The 18,448-nt window shown below is 41.3% G+C and overlaps 1 protein-coding gene across 1 annotated transcript in view; it reads left to right on the forward strand.

Moving 5' to 3' along the window:
* Positions 1 to 18,448, forward strand: part of EGFLAM (EGF-like, fibronectin type III and laminin G domains) — a 195,487-nt gene that overhangs the window by 49,980 nt on the left and 127,059 nt on the right. The gene's annotated exons all lie outside the window — the stretch shown is intronic.

The following is an 18,448-nucleotide window of genomic DNA, read 5'->3' on the forward strand; positions in this document are numbered from 1 at the left end:
ATGTCAGACGAAGCCCCACAATCCTTGCCTCCAAGGAGTAGCCTGGCTTAACCCTCTCCAGGATGTATTTGTTTGTTTTCTTGGCGGTCCATGGTAGTCCAGTGAAGTTAAAAGTTTCTTGAAACAAATGACAATGAAAACACAATTCACCAAAACCTCTGGGAAACATGGGAAGCAGTAATCAATGGTCAATTCATAGCAATAAGCAAACACATTAAAGGACAGGGAAAAAGGACCATTGACTCTCTAACACAACATCTTCAACAAATTAAAAAAGAAAAGTATGAAAATATGACATTCTAAAAAAACCAAAAAAACCAGAAATGATAAAAATTAGGGCAGAAATAAATGAAATATAAAACAAAAAAAATTGAAACCATCAAAAAAACCAGGAGTTGGTTCCTTGAAAAGGTCAATAAAATTGACAAACCAGTAGCAAAACTAACAAAAGAAAAGAAGGAAAAGGTATAAATAATCTGAATAAGAGATGAAACTGGCAATGTCACAATGAAACCAACTAAAAGAAAAATATTTGGTAATGACATGTCTGGTAAGGACATATCTAGAATTTATAGAATACTTGAGCACCACAACAAGATAAACAACCCACTTGCAAAATGGTCACAGGAGATGAACAGATACTTCACCAAAGTAGACATTCAGATCGTGAACAAACCCATGAAGAAATGTTCAAAATCCCTAGTACTAAGAGGGATGAAAATCAAAACAACTATGAGATACCATCTCACTCCAGTAAGAATAGCAAAATTTAATACAACAGCAAACAACAAGTGCTATCAAGGTTGTGAAGAAACTTGAACCCTTATTCACTGTTGGTGGGAGTGTAAAGTGGTGCAATCATTCTGGGAAGCAGTATGGCACTTTCTCAAAAATTTGGAAATAGAAATACCATTTGACCCAGCAGTTCCACTACTGGGAATATACCCCATAGAAACCATAACTGCCACCCAAGCAGATATATGCACACCCATGTTTATCATGGCTTTGTTCACAATAGCAACGAGTTGGAAACAACCTAAGTGCCCATCAACAAACGAATGGATAGAGAAACTGTGGTATATTCACACAATGCAATACTATATTGCATTGAAAAACAGGGAACTCATGCAATATTATTCAAAATGGGTGACCCTGGAGAACATTATGTTGACTGAAATATTTCAGTCACAAAAAGACAAATACTGCATAATACCACTATTATAAATAGGACTCACATGAAAGTTAGGGAGAAACTAAGAAAAGAGAGGATAAATAATGTACATAGAATTGAATCAGATGAGAGAGAGAACTGTATAAAAGGAATATGTGATTAGGTGTGATTGACATGATAAGAGTTCAGAATAAGAGCTGCATAGTGAAGTGGTCTAGGGGGACTACTGTATAACAATGAAAGAACTTTTTCCCCCAAGAAAAAAGCTAACTAGTGGGTGGAGGGGACAGGGTGGAAAATGTACAACAGTGAATAAATAGAAATCCAAGTTCTTTATAAACTTTCATTAAAATATCAATTAAAAAGAAGAAAAAAATCCTTGCCTCCAATATAGTACTGTTTATTCTTTTAGCATTCCATGGTATGTTCAATACTCTTCTCAGCACCCCAACTCAAAGGCATTGATTCTTCTGTTATCCTTAGTCATTTCCCAGCTATCTGATACATACCAAGTAATTACAAAGACCACGGCCTAGAACAGGTGCACCTTAGTCTCTAGATTGATATAATTTCTCTTTAGCACTTTGCAGAGGTCCCTGACAGCAGATTTTCCCAGTGCAATTTGTCTTGATTTCCTGACTGCTGATGCCAAGAGTGTTGATTGTGGAGCCAAGCAAGCTATGATCACAACCTCAATCTCTTTTCTATCTATTGTGGTGCTGCCACTGGCCCAATGTTGACAATCTTTGTTCTCTTCATGTTGAGTATCAGTCCTACTTGAAGACTACATACCTTGACCTTTTGCAATAAACATTTCAAGTCCTCTTTGAATTCAGCATGCAAGATTGTGTCATCTTCATATCACAGGTTGATGCCACATTACTCCTCATAAAGTTGAATGTCTCAAAGGATCTGTTCCACATACAGATTAAAAAAGTATGGAGACAAGACACATCCCTGATTCATTCCTTTCCTGATTTTGAACCATGCAATGTTCTTTGCTCTGTTCTAAGGACTGCTTCTTGCTCCAAGCATAGGTTTCTTATGAGCACAGTCAATTGTTTCAGGATTTCCTTCTCAAGCTTAGCCATAATTTGTTATGATCCGCACAGTCAAATGACTTTGCATAGCCAATGACACATGGATAGGCATTCTTCTGGTACCCTTTGCTTTCAGCCAAGATCCATCTGACTGTGATGATAATGTCTCTAGTGCCTCTTCTAAACCCAGCTTTTATTTCTTGTAATTCTCTGTTAATGTACTGTTCCAGTTGGTTTGGGATAATCTTCAGCAGGATTTTGTTTGCATGTGATATTAGTGATGTTGTTCAATAATTTCTACACTCTATCAGATCATCTTTCTTTGGAATGGGACTAAATATGAATCTCTTCCAGTCAGTTGGCCAGGTTATTGTCCTCCAGATTTCTTGGCACAATATGATGAGTGCATTCAGGGCAGAATCTGTTTTTTGAAATACGTCGATTTTGCCCATTTCTTCAGAGCAGCCTAAACTTCCTTCTTCATCACCATTGTTGCCTCTTGATCATATGTTGTTTCTTGAAATTCTTCTGGGTCAAGCAATTCTTTTTGGTACAGTGACTGTATACTCTTTTCACCTTCTTTTAATGATTCCTTGGTTATTAAATATTCTGTCCATTGCATCATTAAGTATTGCAACTTGAGCATCTTAAACACATCCGTGGTGCTACTTAGAAGTAAGAATAGGAAAACCTAATACATGACTTTGGAGTTTAGACGCAAGTAAAATTAAATCCTTGACAATGTTAATCTTCCCTCTGTGTTCTTATATAGTAGATATATATAGTAAGGTCTTTGCAATCACTTGTTATGCATCATAGAGTTGGACAGTGACCAAGGAGGATAGAAGGAGAATTGATGCCTTTGAGCTGTGGTGCTGGAGAAGAGTATTGAGAACACCATGGACTGCTAGGAAAACAAACAGATTTGTCCTGGAAAGGGTTAAACCGGATGGCTCCTTGGAGGCAAGGATTCTGAGGCTCCGTCTAACATACTTTGGACACGTTGTGAGGAGAGACCAGTCCTTGGAGAAGGACATCATGCTTGGGAGGGTGGAGGGACAGCGCAGGAGGGGAAGGCCCTCTGTGAGGTGGATTGATTCAGTGACTGGGATAATCGGGATGGGAGTGTCAGAGACAGTGTGATTGGCACAGGACAGAGCAGAGTTTAGGGCTGTTGTACATAGGGTCGCTATGAGTTACAAGCAACTCGACGGCATATAACAACAACAACAACAACAACAACAACTTATAGTAAGATCTGTAGCAATGTGTGTCTGTTTCTTTCTCACTATCCCATTGTTTTACTTTTACAAAAGAGGATACTGAGATTCTGTTTAAGTTGCTTTGCCAAGGCAAGATGACTGGCTGGTTGGGGACAAACTTAAGTTAGGATAAAAGTCTCCTGATTTCCAGCCCATGTTCTTTCTCACTAAAGCCCATGAGCCTTTCATGCCTGTCTGTGCTCCACCTTCTGAGAGAGAAGAACTTAGCTTCCTCAAACCCCTACTAACTGAAGAAATGGGAAGTCTTGTCTCAGGTGACTGTTCCAGAAAGAAAACCTTCACAGCTTGTTGTGGCATTTATTCTTTTTGCTGCAAAGCAAATCCCCACATTCATTTGTAAACATCTCAGTTTATCCCATTACAGCAGAGTGCCTGAGGATGTGTGCTTAGAGAAAAAAGCTTTCCTAAGCTTTAAATTGGAAACTACAATTAGTGTGAAGGGCTTCCTGGGGGGTCTTCAATCACTCTACTTCCCCAGAGAAGTATCATTCATGTTCAATATTGAATTCTTTTTAGCCCTGATACTGCTGACTGCAGAAACTCTTGTAAAAGGTTTCTGTGAACCAAAGATTCCTTGTTCTGTCTGAGAGGCAATCTTTGCTCAACACTGGAAAACTTGTGAAACCCCCAATTTATTCCTAGAATTTCCCTTTGAATTTCAGCCATCGAAATGTGAACTTCTTGTCTATGTTCTGTTACTGAAAGATTACCTAATATTTTATATTTTTTTTCTGGCTTTGTTGCTTATACATTAGTTGTTCTTCTTATTTATTATTCAGTGGGGGATAATGATATACAGGACACTGCTAGCAGGTAGAGCTTAGTGGGCGGATGGATGGGGGAAGGAATACGTAAGGCACAGTGAGGAAGTAAGGAGACATTGTGATAAAAAGCATAGATGAATTGTAATTTATGTTATAGGCCATAATGTATACAATTAATTGAATGAAAATATTTTTTTAAAAAATAATCCTCTTTTAGAGTACTTTTTAAAAAATGGCAGTTGCTATTGGATTGACTGATTTGTGGTAACCTAGGTGTAACAGAGTGGATTTGTGTTCCATCAGGTTTTCTATGCTGATTGCCAGCCCTTCTTTCTGAGGCACATCTAGGTGGAGCTGAACCTTCAACTCGTTGGTTAGCATGATAACCATCTGACCTATCCAGAGATCTCTACAAACATTTAATTGGCTAGTGAAAGAAAAACCTGAGAAACCACACAAAAATACTGTAAAGCTTTGTCAGTCTTAATGTCATTTCAGGTGAACCTTGTGTGTATGATATTTCCTTTTGATGTAAAAGTCCTAGGCTACATAATTTTTTATAATGTCCGTAAGGAGTCCCAGGATGGAAGGTACAACAGTTAAACACTTGACAAGTCATTAAAAGACTTGAACCCAGGTTTGATTCCTTCAAGGGGAGGAATTTTCAGTCAGCTTCTCTGAAAACTCTGTAGAGTCCAGTTTTACTCCGCACACATGGGGTCACCATGAATCAAAATGGATTTGATGGCAATGGGCTAACTAGTTCAACTTAAATCTTTAGAAACTGCCAGAGTTAATGTAGGGCTTGTGTATTGGCTCCCGTGCTAACAGGAGACCTGTTTATTTCTTTTATGTCCATGGAGAAAATATTTGGAGAGGTATATTTTAAGCAAGCTAGTAGGCTGTCACATAACTTTTACAGAGATTCTAAAATCTACTCCCCCTCCTCCTAGTCAGAAGAATCTTGAATTTGAGGTGAAGGAGATTTCCAAAGTAATACTGAAAGTTTCTTTGTGAGCAGTCATGCTCAGTGTTTATGAATATAAAAGCCAGGTGTAAATATAGCTACCTATGTTTGGAAATATTTTGTCTATAAATATCTGAGAAATATTTCTCATCTGCCTAAGAATTTCCCCTGGGCAAACACATAAGCAAATATATACACTATAATGATGTTTTCATGATTGGAAAATGCAGAGGACGTGCCAAAATGATAAGAAAACCCTCAACAAGACAGATTAGCAGAGTGACTCCAACAATGGACATGAGCATAGCAGAACTTGTGAGGTTAGAATCAGATACAGCAAGGCTTCCTCTGTTGTTCATAGAGTCTCTATAAATTATAATCCTTAATGTTATTTAACAATAGCAACAATAAGCCAAAGTCTTGTCAAAGTATTCTTTATCACTCTGTCCATTTGAGGACACTCATATATGCTATCTAAGAAGCTGATTAAAACAAAGAAAAAGCCCTACTTATGATTATATTTACATACATTCTTGTGGCCTAGTGCTAAGAAACTGAGCTGCAGTCCTAAGGGCCCTCAGGTTCAAATCCACCAGCTTCTCTGCAGGAGGATGGGCCTCCTCCTGTGTCTTACTGCCTCTGAAAGCCTGCTGGAGGGTCAGCAATGAGTTGGTTCTGACTCAGACATCAACAACAACCACAGCACTCTTTTCAGAGGTACAAACTGGCTAGTTATATTTTCTTGAGCTTTGCATTGTCAGCTATTGAAAGAGGTTGATTGTTTTCAGAATAAAGCCCACCAAGACTTCTTAGTTAAAAGCAAATACCTTGAGTGAATGAGTCACTGGATGTGGGGATTTAGGACTCAGGGGGCATCTAGGAATAGCATAATCCACAAAGAAACTGTTTATTTGAGATGTTGCTTTGGTGAGTAGTACCTGGGATCTGAAAAGCTTTTGAGTAGTCATCTACAAGGTAATTATTGGTCTCTATTCAACCAGATCAAAGAAGAGAAGAACAAAGATTTAAGAGAGCAGTCCACAGGAGGAATGGACTATTTGACCCTCAACCTAAACTAACCTGGACAAGAATAAGTAAATGGTGTACAACTATCAATACCAACTTCTCTGATTGAGATCACAGTGGAAAGTCATGAACAAAGTGGGAGAAAATGTGAAGCAAGATTAAAAATGATGCAAAAGATTAGCTTTACTGGTCTGATAGAGACTAGTGGAAACACAAAGACTATAATCTAAAATGTCCTACAAACCTGGAACTGGACCCAGCCCTGCAGATCAACTCTCAACCAAATAATCGAAGGGCTATGAAGTGAACAGTAACAGCACAAAGGAACATACTCCTCTGAACAACCAACCACAGGAGACCAGATGGGCAGAGTTGGTCCAAAAACAAAGCTCAGGAGACAAAACGGAACAAGGAAGAAGGATGGCTGGAAACACACAAAAACAGAGTGGAAGAGTGTGGTTGTTACCTGTGGGGATGCAGTCAATGTCATAAAGCCCAATGGCTGCAAATTGTTGTGTGAGAAGCGGATTTTTCTCTGTAAACTTCTGCCTACACCACACACACACAAAATGTTTCTTTAAAAATCAACAAACTATATGAGTCTTTAGGAACACAAATCAAGACATGTTGATATCTAAATGTCTGCCTAAAGTAGTTAGACTGATAAATGAGAAGAAGCGATGCCTCCCCTCCTCAGCCCCCTTCACACCTTTCTGCATACATTACTTCCTAGTCTTTTTAAAATATCTTCCATAATAAGACCTGCAGTATTCATTTGCACCAAGAGCTGCTTGCTAAGCGGGTTGCTGTGCTTATGTATTGATTTCAGTTGAGAATATCAAGGTCATGCACACCGATGTATTTTTTGACATTATTATTATTCCTAGCTCACTTTTTGTTAAAGTCATCTGTCTTTACATCCCATCAGTTTTGTACTTCATAAACTCTTCCTTGATCCACAAGCAATACATTAATTTAATTCGCTTCCTCCCAGGATACAAATGGAAGTGGTTGTATTTCAGTCAAACTATACACATAAAAAAAATTGGCAGCCAGCTAGCAGCTAACACGTACTTAGCCTGGTTTCAGGCATTGTACCATTCCTGAGACTGAGTTCTGAAGATCTTTCAATTCCATTCAACCATCGTTTACTAGAGGACAATTCTCTCTCTCTCTCTCTCTCTCTCTCTCTCTCACACTCTGTGTGTGTGTGTGTGTATATATATATATATATCTCCAAACATCTATGTATTGATTATCTTTTCTGTGTAAGCATAGGCAAAGGATGTAAGAGGCAATCAACTATAGATTTTGCCATTGGCACAACGTTCTTTTTAGTGAGAAAGGTAGACAAGCATAAGGCAGAGTGGTAAGGATGGCAGGCAGGGGTGAGCTGAGACTTCTTGTCAACCTAGAGGAATGCCTATAAGCTTGGCATCTGACCCAGTTTAGTAGAATCTGGGGAGGCTTTTTGTGAGAAGCATTACTAAATCTAAGAAGGACACCATACAGTTAGCCAGACAAAAGGCAAGAGAAGAAGCCATGGAAGTAGGTTCTGGCCAGAGAAAATAACTTGAGAAACATCATGGAAGCAAGGAAACTTGTTTCCTGGAATTGCTTAGAAATCCTAGAGCTGTATACATTGGGAGGAAAGTGGTAAGAGATAAGACTTGGATGAGCAAGCAAAGGCCAGACCAAGATGGACACGGATCCTGAAAGTAATAGGGAGTTTTGAAGAGGTTTGAGCAAAAAGAGCTGGCTGTAGTTATATTTTGAACATTGAATAAGATAAAGTCTTCATGCTTAATAAGCCTATGGTCTAGTAGAGGAGACAGAGAAGTTAAATTCCTCTAGGAGATGATCCCATCATTGCAAGAGTAAACCAAGTACAAGGTACAGTGTTAGTCCGGAGATTTACTAGCACTATTTTTGTAGATATCTTTTTTGTTTATAAGGTGATGTTTAGAAGAAATAAATTGAGGGGAAAAATATTTAGGAAAGAAACTTCCAAGTAAATCCAAGGTCTTCCAGGAGATGTTAACTTGTGGAATGATGGGTTCCATGTCAAGAGAAGAGGTCACACCATAGCTCCAGCTGGTCTATGAGTAGGGTTTTGGCCCCTGTCCTCACACGCCCCTAGTGAGCCTGCCTTTCTCAAGGTCATTTGGACATTCAGCTATATGCCCTAGGGACCCGTTTCCTGTTCCAATAAATCCCATGCTCAAAAGCATTTTCTTTCTAGAATTTAACTGTTTTCAGCCCAGCTTCCTAGCAGACCTGTAGCACCCTAGGGCTCTGCTCTTTGGCTGACCTCGAACTTTCTAGTTCACAAGCAGTGGGCAGTGACTCACTCTTCAGAGGGAGAGAAATCTGTTGGAGAGTTTCTGATCAGCATTTCATTTTCTGAACTAAAGGAGAACAGAAATTAAAATCACAGAGGGCATCTTAAAAAAAAAACAAAAACAAAAACAAAAAACCAACCACAAGACAGAAATTATTATTCCTTGTTTTATTAAATCATAACAATAAGAATTGTTGTATGAAACATGTGCTTTGGTAGAGTGTGTGTGTGATAGCAGTGTTGTCGTAGAGGGTTACGTTATCAATATTTGCATGTAATAGGATTCAATTGCCATTTCCTGGGCAATTGATTAAACTGTAATGAATAGATTTCCCCCCATGGCTAGGGGAGAAAAATGCTTTATTTCATGGAACTAACCTGGGATCTTAGAGTAGGCATCTAAGGTATTTTTAAAGGATAACAAATATTTGTTGTTTGTTGTTAGGTGTCATCAAGCCAGCTGTGACTCACAGCCAAGCTGTGCCCTACAGATCTAACCTTGCTCTCTCCTGCACCATCTTCACAATCTCCACCACTCTGAGCACATTGTTATAGTCACTGTGTCAATCTACTTTGTTGGGGGTCTTCTTCTCTTTGCTGACCCTCTCTCTACCTTTCCCTACATGACATCTTTTCTCAAACATTTAGTTGAGTGTTTATCAAATTAGGGATGTTAGCCTTTCAGTGAGTAGTGAAATCAATCTACTGAACTCTGACCAGCATTCAAAAAAAGAGAAGGAAAAGGGGGAAAAAAATAAAAGTAGATGAGAGGGAAAAGGAAAGAAAGATACACAATCTTCTTTTCCTTGAAGCTCTTCTTATAGTTTTATGTTGTTATTATTAGATGCCATTGTGTCAAGTCAGACTCATGGTGACCCTGCAAAGAGCAGATCTGAACCTTTCCTAGCCTGTGCCATCATCATTTCTGACATACTTGTGCCCATTGCTGCAGTCGCTGTGTCAAGACGTCTAGTTTAGGGGCTTCCTCTCTTTCACTAACCCTCTACCTTTCCAAGCATGATGTCCGTCTCCAGGAAATAAGCTTTCCTCACAACACGCTCAGAGTATGTGAGATGAAGATTTGTCTTCTTTGCCTTCAAAGAGCACTCTGGCTGTACTTCTCCAAGACAGTCTGCTCTTGTCGCGTACTCAGGACCCTTCTCCGGCATCACAGCTCAAAGGCATCAATTCTGTCATCCTTATTCATTGTCCAGCTCTCAGATGCATAGCATGATTTGGCTGGCAACACAGCTTCCTGCACAGTTACTAAATATCAATTCAGGATTTCATGAAGACAAGAAACGGGGCATCAATGAAATAGAATTAGCCTTCTACCTGAACTTGCTCACACATCTTCAAGTAAGTCTTCTGACATCTTTTGGGGTCCAGTTTTACATACACTGAATGTGATATCCACAAGAGCTTTACCCTTTTCCAGCTGCTGTACCTAAAATACTGTAAGCATCTTAGTTCTTCCTGGTCATTAGACACTTTCCTCAGTGTTTCATCCAAACTGTCCCAGCCATATGTCACTCTTCAAATAGGCTATTTTACACTGACTTCATAATGTCCCTTCTCAACTCTCACCTCAATGCCATCAAGTAGGAATGGACTCCCACCTGACCCACTTGCAGGTTTCTGGGGTTTTGAATCACATGGAAGGAGATTGCTCGCCTTTTTTCTCCCTCAGAGCCACTGGCAGATTCAAACTGCCAGACAGCCTCATCCTTTGTTTAGCAGCATGATTCTCTCTAGAGCGAGCTACCGGAGCTCCTTTAACACCCCTTAGATGTAGTATTTCCCCAACTGAATTGTAAAATAGACACACAGATGCTGTCAGATAAGCTGGGACTCAACTGAATGTGCCACGGTTACCTCCGTCATCCTCAGTCAGCGGTGCATTTGAGTTGTGACCACTATGCCCTGTTGTGTCACTTGCTGTACCAATCCGTCTCACCAAGGGCCGCCCTCACCCTTTCTGACCATTTCCTCTGCCAAACAGGACTTCTAGCTCCAGAGATTGGTCTCTTCCAATTACACGTCCTAAACGAGTGAGTCAGAGCTTGTGTTGTGATTGGTAAGGCTTCCACTGTCTGATTTTCAGAGATAGTTTGTCAAGCTTTTCTTCCCAACTGATCTTCATCTGAAAGATCCTATAACATCTGAGTACCTTAGATGATGGTGGTGCCCTTTGAAATGGGCAAGGTGTTACAGACAACTCAGATTTGGGAGTTCTTGCCCAATTGAATCAAGAAGGAGGCATAGTCGTTTGGACAGACAGAATATAAAATGGAAAAAAGAAAGGCTCTAAAAGGAGAATTGGAACTTCAGCAAGGCACTTCGGGAACTCAAGACTATATCCTCATTGAGGGAGGCAGAATGGTGGGATTTTACTGTTTTGTTAATGCTAAGGAGTTCTGGTGGCCTCAAGGCAAGAAGCTTCACTGCTTCCAAGGACATGCAGTTCGAGGCCACCAGCTGCTCTGTGGGAGAAGGGTGGGCAGTTTCCTCCCATGCGATTAACTTGCTGGAGGATCAGCTATGGGTCGGTTCTGACTCAATAGTACACAACAACAACAATAAAGCTTTGTATATCAGCAATTTTTGAAGTGAGGCCAGGTCTTTCAGGAACTGGCCAGTCTAGAGGAGTTATGGAAATGAAGTATGTGTGCATTTAGTCTTTCAAGATGGATTCCACAAGCAAAGGCTTGTGGACCAGTGGGCATCCCATATTATGGGATGGTATGTGGGAGCTCTGATGGCCTAATGGCAAGAAGCTGCTCTGTAATCATGAAGGCACGCAGTTCAAGGCTATTAGCTGCTCTGTAGGAGATAGATGGGCAATCTCTTCCCATGTCATAAACTGCCTCTCAAAACCCACTGGAGGGTCAGTTATGGGTCAGTTCCTACTCTATGGTACACAACAACAACATGTGGGAGGAAGATGGGAAATCTTCTCCTGTGCTATTTATTGCCTCTTGAAACCCACTACAGGGGTCAGCCATGGGTTGGTTCCAACTCGACAGCACGTAACAACAACATGCATGTGTATGTAGTCTCTGAACTCTAATTGGAGCCATATCCCCCAGAAGGCTCTCTGCTGCCCTCTAGAGGAAGATCATACAGCGGTCTGAGCATGATCTGTGCATGTTACAGGAATCAGTTTAAACAGGTTATGCCTGGAATGCAATTTAACAGGAACCAGGTGTTCATTGCAACAGGGTGTGGGCATGTTTTATTAGGGGAAAGCATCTGCCTTGTAGGTTTTTCTATCTTGTTATTGTTGGGTTTTTTATCTAACACCAGACACCTTTCCTGAGATCTGATTTCTGGCTGTCCAATTTCAGTGGCATAGCTTCTGGGATCACAGCCACATAATCACCGAGTGCAGCCTTCAATATGGATTGAGTCTCAATGTCAAGAAGACAAAAATTCTCACCACTGGACCAATTGGCAGCATCAGGATGGATGGTGAAGAGATTGAGATTGTTCACAGCTTCAGTTTGCTTGGCTCCACAGTCAACACTCTTGGCACCAGTAGCCAGGAAATTAAAACACGTATTGAGATGGGAAACTCTGCTGTTAGGAACCTTTCCAAAGTTCTGAAGAGCAATTGTGTCTCTCTGGAGTCTAAGGTGTGTCTGATACAGGTCATGGTCTTTGCAATCACTTGTTATGCATTAGCGAGTTGGACAATGACTAGGGAAGATAGAAGGATAACTGATTCCTTTGAGCTGTGGTGCTGGAGAAGAGTATTGAGGGTACCATGGACTGCTAGGAAAACAGATTCATGCTGGAGAGGGTTAAACCGGGCGGCTCCTTGGAAGCAAGGATTCTGAGGCTCCGTCTAACATACTTTGGACATGTTGTGAGGCCCTCTATGAGGTGGATTGATTCAGTGACTGGGGTATTCGCGATGGGTGTGTCAGAGACAGTGTGATTGGCACAGGACAGAGCAGAGTTTAGGGCTGTTGTACATAGTGTCACTATGAGGCACAAGCAACTCGATGACACATAACAACAAAGATAGGCTGCCAGATGGGTCACACACTCCCAGGCCTGGCTCCGTGCTCCCACCTCCTTGGAGCCACTACTCCTGTGATGGCTGCCTAGTGGGCAATCATTAGCCACTTGCCACTTGGCTGTGACGATGATGAGAAAAATGACTGGCCCCTGAAGCAGATATTGGTAGTAGATGAAATGGTCTATAGGAACAGGAATGATCCATAAAAAATGTGCCTCTCAGGACTCTGGATGAATTCTTTACTTCCCAAGTTTCAGTGTCTACATGTGTGTAAGAAGAGCCTGAACTACATCAGTGTCTCATAAACATTTGAGAATCCATAAGAATCTGATAAAATTTAAGGATACTTCCCTTAGAAAAATGTAAACAGACATTAAGTTGCATGTAAATTCTGGGAGTTAATTCTGGATGAAATACTGTCTAGATTCCACCTGGTCCTACAACTAGAGTTGTTGTTGTTGTTGTTAAGTGCCATCGAGTTGCAACTCATAGCGACCCTGTGAAGGAGAGTCCTCAACACTTGTCTGTCTCTCATCCTCTCTCCAGGTTCATAGGGTTTCCAGAGGCAAGCTATTATGGAAGTGGATTCCGCTCCTGCTTCCAAGACAAATAGAGTAGATTCTAATATTGTGGGTTGTTGTGTACCATCCAGTCAGAACCTACTCATAGCTGACCCTCCAGCTGGTTTTCAGAGGTAGTAATCACATGGGAGGCGATTGCCCACCCTTCTCCCACAAAACAGCTAGCTGGTGGATTCAAACTGCGTGCCTTTGGGATTGCAGTGCAGCTTCTTACCATTAGGCCACCAGAGCTCCCTTAGAATCCCTAGGGTAGATTCTAACAGTACAAGTAGTGAGCAACTGCTTCTTCCCTTCAAAATAAACCAATGAGTGAATTGCGATGGCGTGTTTAAGTAATCACTGCTCTCAGCATTATATCTGTCCAACCACCCTCCAAAAGCTTGCTTCTGTTCCAGAAATGTAAGCTGTCCAAAACAGCCCTATCCCTCCAAAAGCAGTCCCAGGGTTACCAATTAGACCTGCTCCTCACTGTGTCCTTAAGCATTTGTAGTCAAGTTCAAAAGGGTGCCTGTGTTTCCTGTTTAGCCTTACTTTAGCACAAGAAAAGGGAGCTCGTGGTCTGTAGGGAGTTGTGCTGTTACCCAATGGCTCAACTTCTTTGATGGTTCAAATGCGTCAATGGCTCTGATGGAGAAAGATGGGCTATCTCCTCCCAGGTGATTTATAGCCTCCAAAACCTGCTGGAGGATCTGACTTGAAGGCAATGAATGAGGTTGGTCTTGAGGTTTTAGTGCTAGAAAAAGGAAGCCTGGCGGCATAGTGTGTGATGCGGCTGGCTGCCAGGCAAAAAGGTTAGTAGTTCAATTCCACTAGCCATTCTGACGGAGAGAGATGGGCTGTCATTCTGACGGAGAGAGATGGGCTATCTCCTCCTGTAAAGATTCACAGCTTCAGAAACACGGTGGAGGGTCACTGTGAGTTCGACTCTACTCATCAGTAGTGGGTTTGGTTTGTTGTTACAAGAAAAGGCTCAAACCCTCTTCAGTGATTTCAATGTGCAGCAAGTGAAGGGGGTTGTGATAAAGAGTTTGTTGTGAGTAGGACTTCCATCTTCACAAAATGAGCCCTCCAGGCGATCACCTGCATTTACTGGGAGGACAACACCAATGCCAGCTGCCACGGAGGCTATTCTGACTAGAGCAGCCGCCGCAGTCTGGGAAAGGGAGAGCTGAGATCCATTGAGATTTCAGTGGCTGAGTTTTCTATAGATGGGGGGGGGGGGTTGTTTGTTTGTTTGTTTGTCTTTTAGGTGCCTCTGGGTGGATTCAAACCTCTCATTTGCAGCGCTCTGGAACTCCTGTGAGTTCTCGAGATTGCTCACTCACTGCTGTTTGAGTCTGAACTGACTCAGTGGGTTTCCAAGGCTGTGAATCGCACAAGAGGATCCGCTCACCTTTCACCCACTGAGCTGCTTGTGAATTCGAACCAAGCAGCCTTTGAGTTAGCCCTGCAGTGCTCTGTGGATGCCTCCACCAGAGCTCCCTCCTGTGAGGACAGCGCGTTCTAACTCAAGGCCTCCCTCTCTAGCCTCCTCTTTTTAGGGGGTAGTATCACTATGGCTCTTTGACAGATAGCTTTGTAGCTAAGATGAAATTACTTTCTTTAATCTAAAAAGATAAACTTAGTGTTATTTTCTCTGAGTATGTTGTCAGGAGGGACCTGTCTTTGGAAAAAGTCATCATACTGGGAAAGAAGTAAGGAATTGCAATACCAACCCAAAGAAAGGCACATAGTTCGAATCCACCAGCTGCTCTGTGGAAGATAGATAGACAGTCGCCTCTCATGTGATTTCCTGCCTCTCAAAACCTGCTAGAGAATCAGCTATGAGCCAGTTTCTACTGGCCAGCATATAAAACATTATAACTAAGAGAGAACCACATTGCTTTTTAGGGTTCTTTGAGTTTGAGCTGTTGTGACTTCATGGTGAGGAGTTGCATTACCACCTCAAAATCATGCAGTTTGAGTCCACCAGCTGCTCCACTGAAGAAAGATGGACAATTTCCTCTAGTGTAATTTGCAGCCTCTGAAAACCCACTGGTGGGTCAACTATGAGTCAGTTCCAACTCTATGGTACATAATAACAACTGGCAAAAACAGATTCAATGAAAGAGAGGAAAAGTCTCACAGAGCTGAACTGTTATGGTGACTGTAACAATGCTTGAGCATGACGGAGACGAGGATGGTGCAGGATAAGATATTTTAATCTTGTTCACAGGGTCACTATGAGTGAGAAATGACTGGACAGCTATTGCTGAAGATGCATTGAGACAATGCTTTTGCTTGGCTTGTCTCTCCATCTCACCTTTGCGCTTTTGTACCTCAGGGACTTTAAAAACATTCAAATAAAGCAAAACCAGGGCCAAACCAGAGGGAAATGCTAAAGGTTCTGAACTGGCATTCCATCTGTTTGAACTTTCTTCTCTCCCTCCATAACAATGAAATTAAATGGCTATGATTTCAATCTCTTATCTCTTACACATAAGTTTCTTTCTTGCTTGAATAGTAAAACAAATCCAAAATAATGTCCTTATTTTCCCTCTGGGATGTTTGCATGAAAGTGGTGAAGGATCTTTGTAAATGGCTGTCCTTGTGTGCTGTCGACCCCATGGGCCAGTTCTAGTCAAGTCTACTGCGTCACATTTAGAGATAGCACTAGGAAAGCACATTCTGGGACCACTTACAGGTTATTTCCTCTATAAATCTCACAAGGGAAGCTTAGCAAAGGCTTCCAGGATAGTTTTATCTGAAAAGCGCATCCTTTCTGACTTTACAGTTAGATGTCCCCTGTGGCTTTCCTCAGTGGAGTGATTTTGTTTGAGTTTGTAAATGTGTTTCCTTCCACTCATGATGCTTCCTCTTTGAAGATAAAAGTTAGTTTACATTAGAAATCCTGCTTTAAGGAAAGAATACTAGGAAAGATCCACAGACGCTGGTTCCTCTGTGGACATGCCCTGTGAAGTACTTCTCCAAACAGGAGCACCATGAGTCCGAGACTCTTGCCGCACAACCTGCTTCTCTCCACAGCAAGGCCAAGGAAGCATCTGTTCTTCTCCTGGGCTGAGGGGAAAGATGACTTTCAAAAGTTCCTGTTCGTGATATCAAAGCATGTGCTTTATAGTGAAGAAATCCTCTATCACCTGAGCATTTCCTTTCCAGAAAAAAAAAAAAAGAGTCTATCTCCTCACCTAAGAAGTTGTTCATAAAGAACTAAAAACAAATTCAACTGATTGCCATGGAGCCGGAACTGACTCATAGCTGACCCTGGAGAGGGTTTTCAGAAGCTGTGAATTACATTGGAGGAGATCACCCATCATTCTCCCACAGAACAGCTAGGGGATTCCAACTGCCAACCTTTGGGTTAGCAGTACAGTTCTTTTACCACTAGACCATCAGAGATCCTTTTGAAGAATTAACACCAAAGATTTTGTTCCCTGCTCCCCTTTATTTATCTGCAAGCAGAAATGTTTAAAATCAGAGCAGTTTGGACAAAAGTCTCTTGACCCCTACTAGCACAATTCTTCCTTCTGACATTGATGATCTTAATCTGGTCAACCCATCCGAGTTGGCCTTATCATTCTTCAAGTGTGTGACTTTGAATCCTCATTTTAAGGAGTTCAGTGTGGGTAGAGATTATTAATAATAGTACTTAAATTACTTGCTACACCCTAGAAAGCTGAACAATGACAAGGAATGATAGAAGGATAATTGAAGCCTATGAGCTGTGGTGCTGGAGAAGAGTGTTGAATATACCATAGACTGATAGGAAAAAAAAACCAACAGGTTTGTCCTGGAGAGGGTGAAACCAGGCTGGTCCATGGAGGCAAGGACCTAAAGCTCAATCTGATGTACTTTGGGCATGTTGCAAGGAAGGATGGGTCCTTAGAAAGGGACATCATGCTTGGAAGGATGGAAAGACAGCACAAGAGAGGAGGACCCTTGATGAGATGATGGATTCAGTGACTGAGGCTAATGGGTGCAGGTGTGTCAGAGACAATAAGGTTGACACAGGATAGAACAGGATTCAAAGCTATCGTTCATAGGGTCACTATGAGTTGCAAGTGACTCGATGGCACATGACAACAATAACAACAATTGCCGCTAACAACAGTGGTTTATATGTTATAGTTATAAAAAGTGAAAAGTTAAGATGTTAGAGCAATAAGAGCCCCTCTGTGGTACAGATGGTTAATACACTGCACCAATAACCAAAAGATTGGCTGTTCTGAGCCCACATCTTAAAATTAAGGTCTGGCTATCTACTTTGGAAAAATCAGCCATTAAAAACCCTATGGATAAGAGTGAGGGGAAATGTGGAACAAAATTCAAAAAGATCCAAAAGGCCAGCTTGACTGGTCCAAAAGAGACCAGTGGAATCTCCATCCCTATTGTCCTTGGTCAACCACCCTTCCCATCTGGAACACAACTCCCTCTGTTCCTCAGCGTTCACCTAGACAACAGATGGGCCTACAGCAACACCACTCGCTTCTTACAACAGCCAATCATGTGAAGGCAAAAGAGCAGCGTTGTCCTGGTGTCAAGAACCAAAGGCAGGGAAGAGTAGGATAGACATGTTAATGGAAGTGAGAATCTCAAGGAGGATTGTGGGAAAGCTGCAATGGCACTACTATTGTAACTACAAGGCACTTTGGACATATAGTGCATAATGTATCAGACTGGTAAGCAGGAGCTTAACAGTTCAAATCCACCAGCAGTTCTGTAGAAGAAAGATGGACAGTCTCATCCCATTAACATTTATGGCCTTGGAAACCTGACAGAAGGTTGCTATGAGCTGTAATTGACTTGAAGGCAGTGGATTGTTTGGGATTTTTAAATTGTAATTAATGTCAGTAAACAGTGTGAATAGTTCAATGGAAAGCCAATGGAAATAGTTGAAACGAAAGCTTGTTAAGTAAACTTTCATTCCAATCACAATAAATGAATAGTTATTAATTATAATTAATATTTATTAATGAATAATAAAAACCTACAGAATACATTCTGTTCCGATACACATGAGGTGGTCCTGAATTGGAATCAACTCTGAAAACTGGTTATTAGAACAATTTTTGGCTCTTTGTGCGCGTGCGCACACACACACACACACACACACACACACACACACACCCTCAGAGCTGTCTTTTGTCATTGAGTTGATTGTGAATCACAGTAAAGAAAATCTTAAGTAAAGAAAACATCAGGCTGCTAGCTAAAAGGTCAGTAGTTTGAATCCACTGGCTGATTGTAACTCCAG

The sequence above is a fragment of the Elephantulus edwardii genome, unplaced genomic scaffold, assembly GCF_000299155.1.
Source record: "Elephantulus edwardii isolate Elephantulus edwardi_28Jun2011 unplaced genomic scaffold, EleEdw1.0 scaffold00079, whole genome shotgun sequence".
In the NCBI taxonomy this organism is placed as follows: Eukaryota; Metazoa; Chordata; class Mammalia; order Macroscelidea; family Macroscelididae; genus Elephantulus; species Elephantulus edwardii.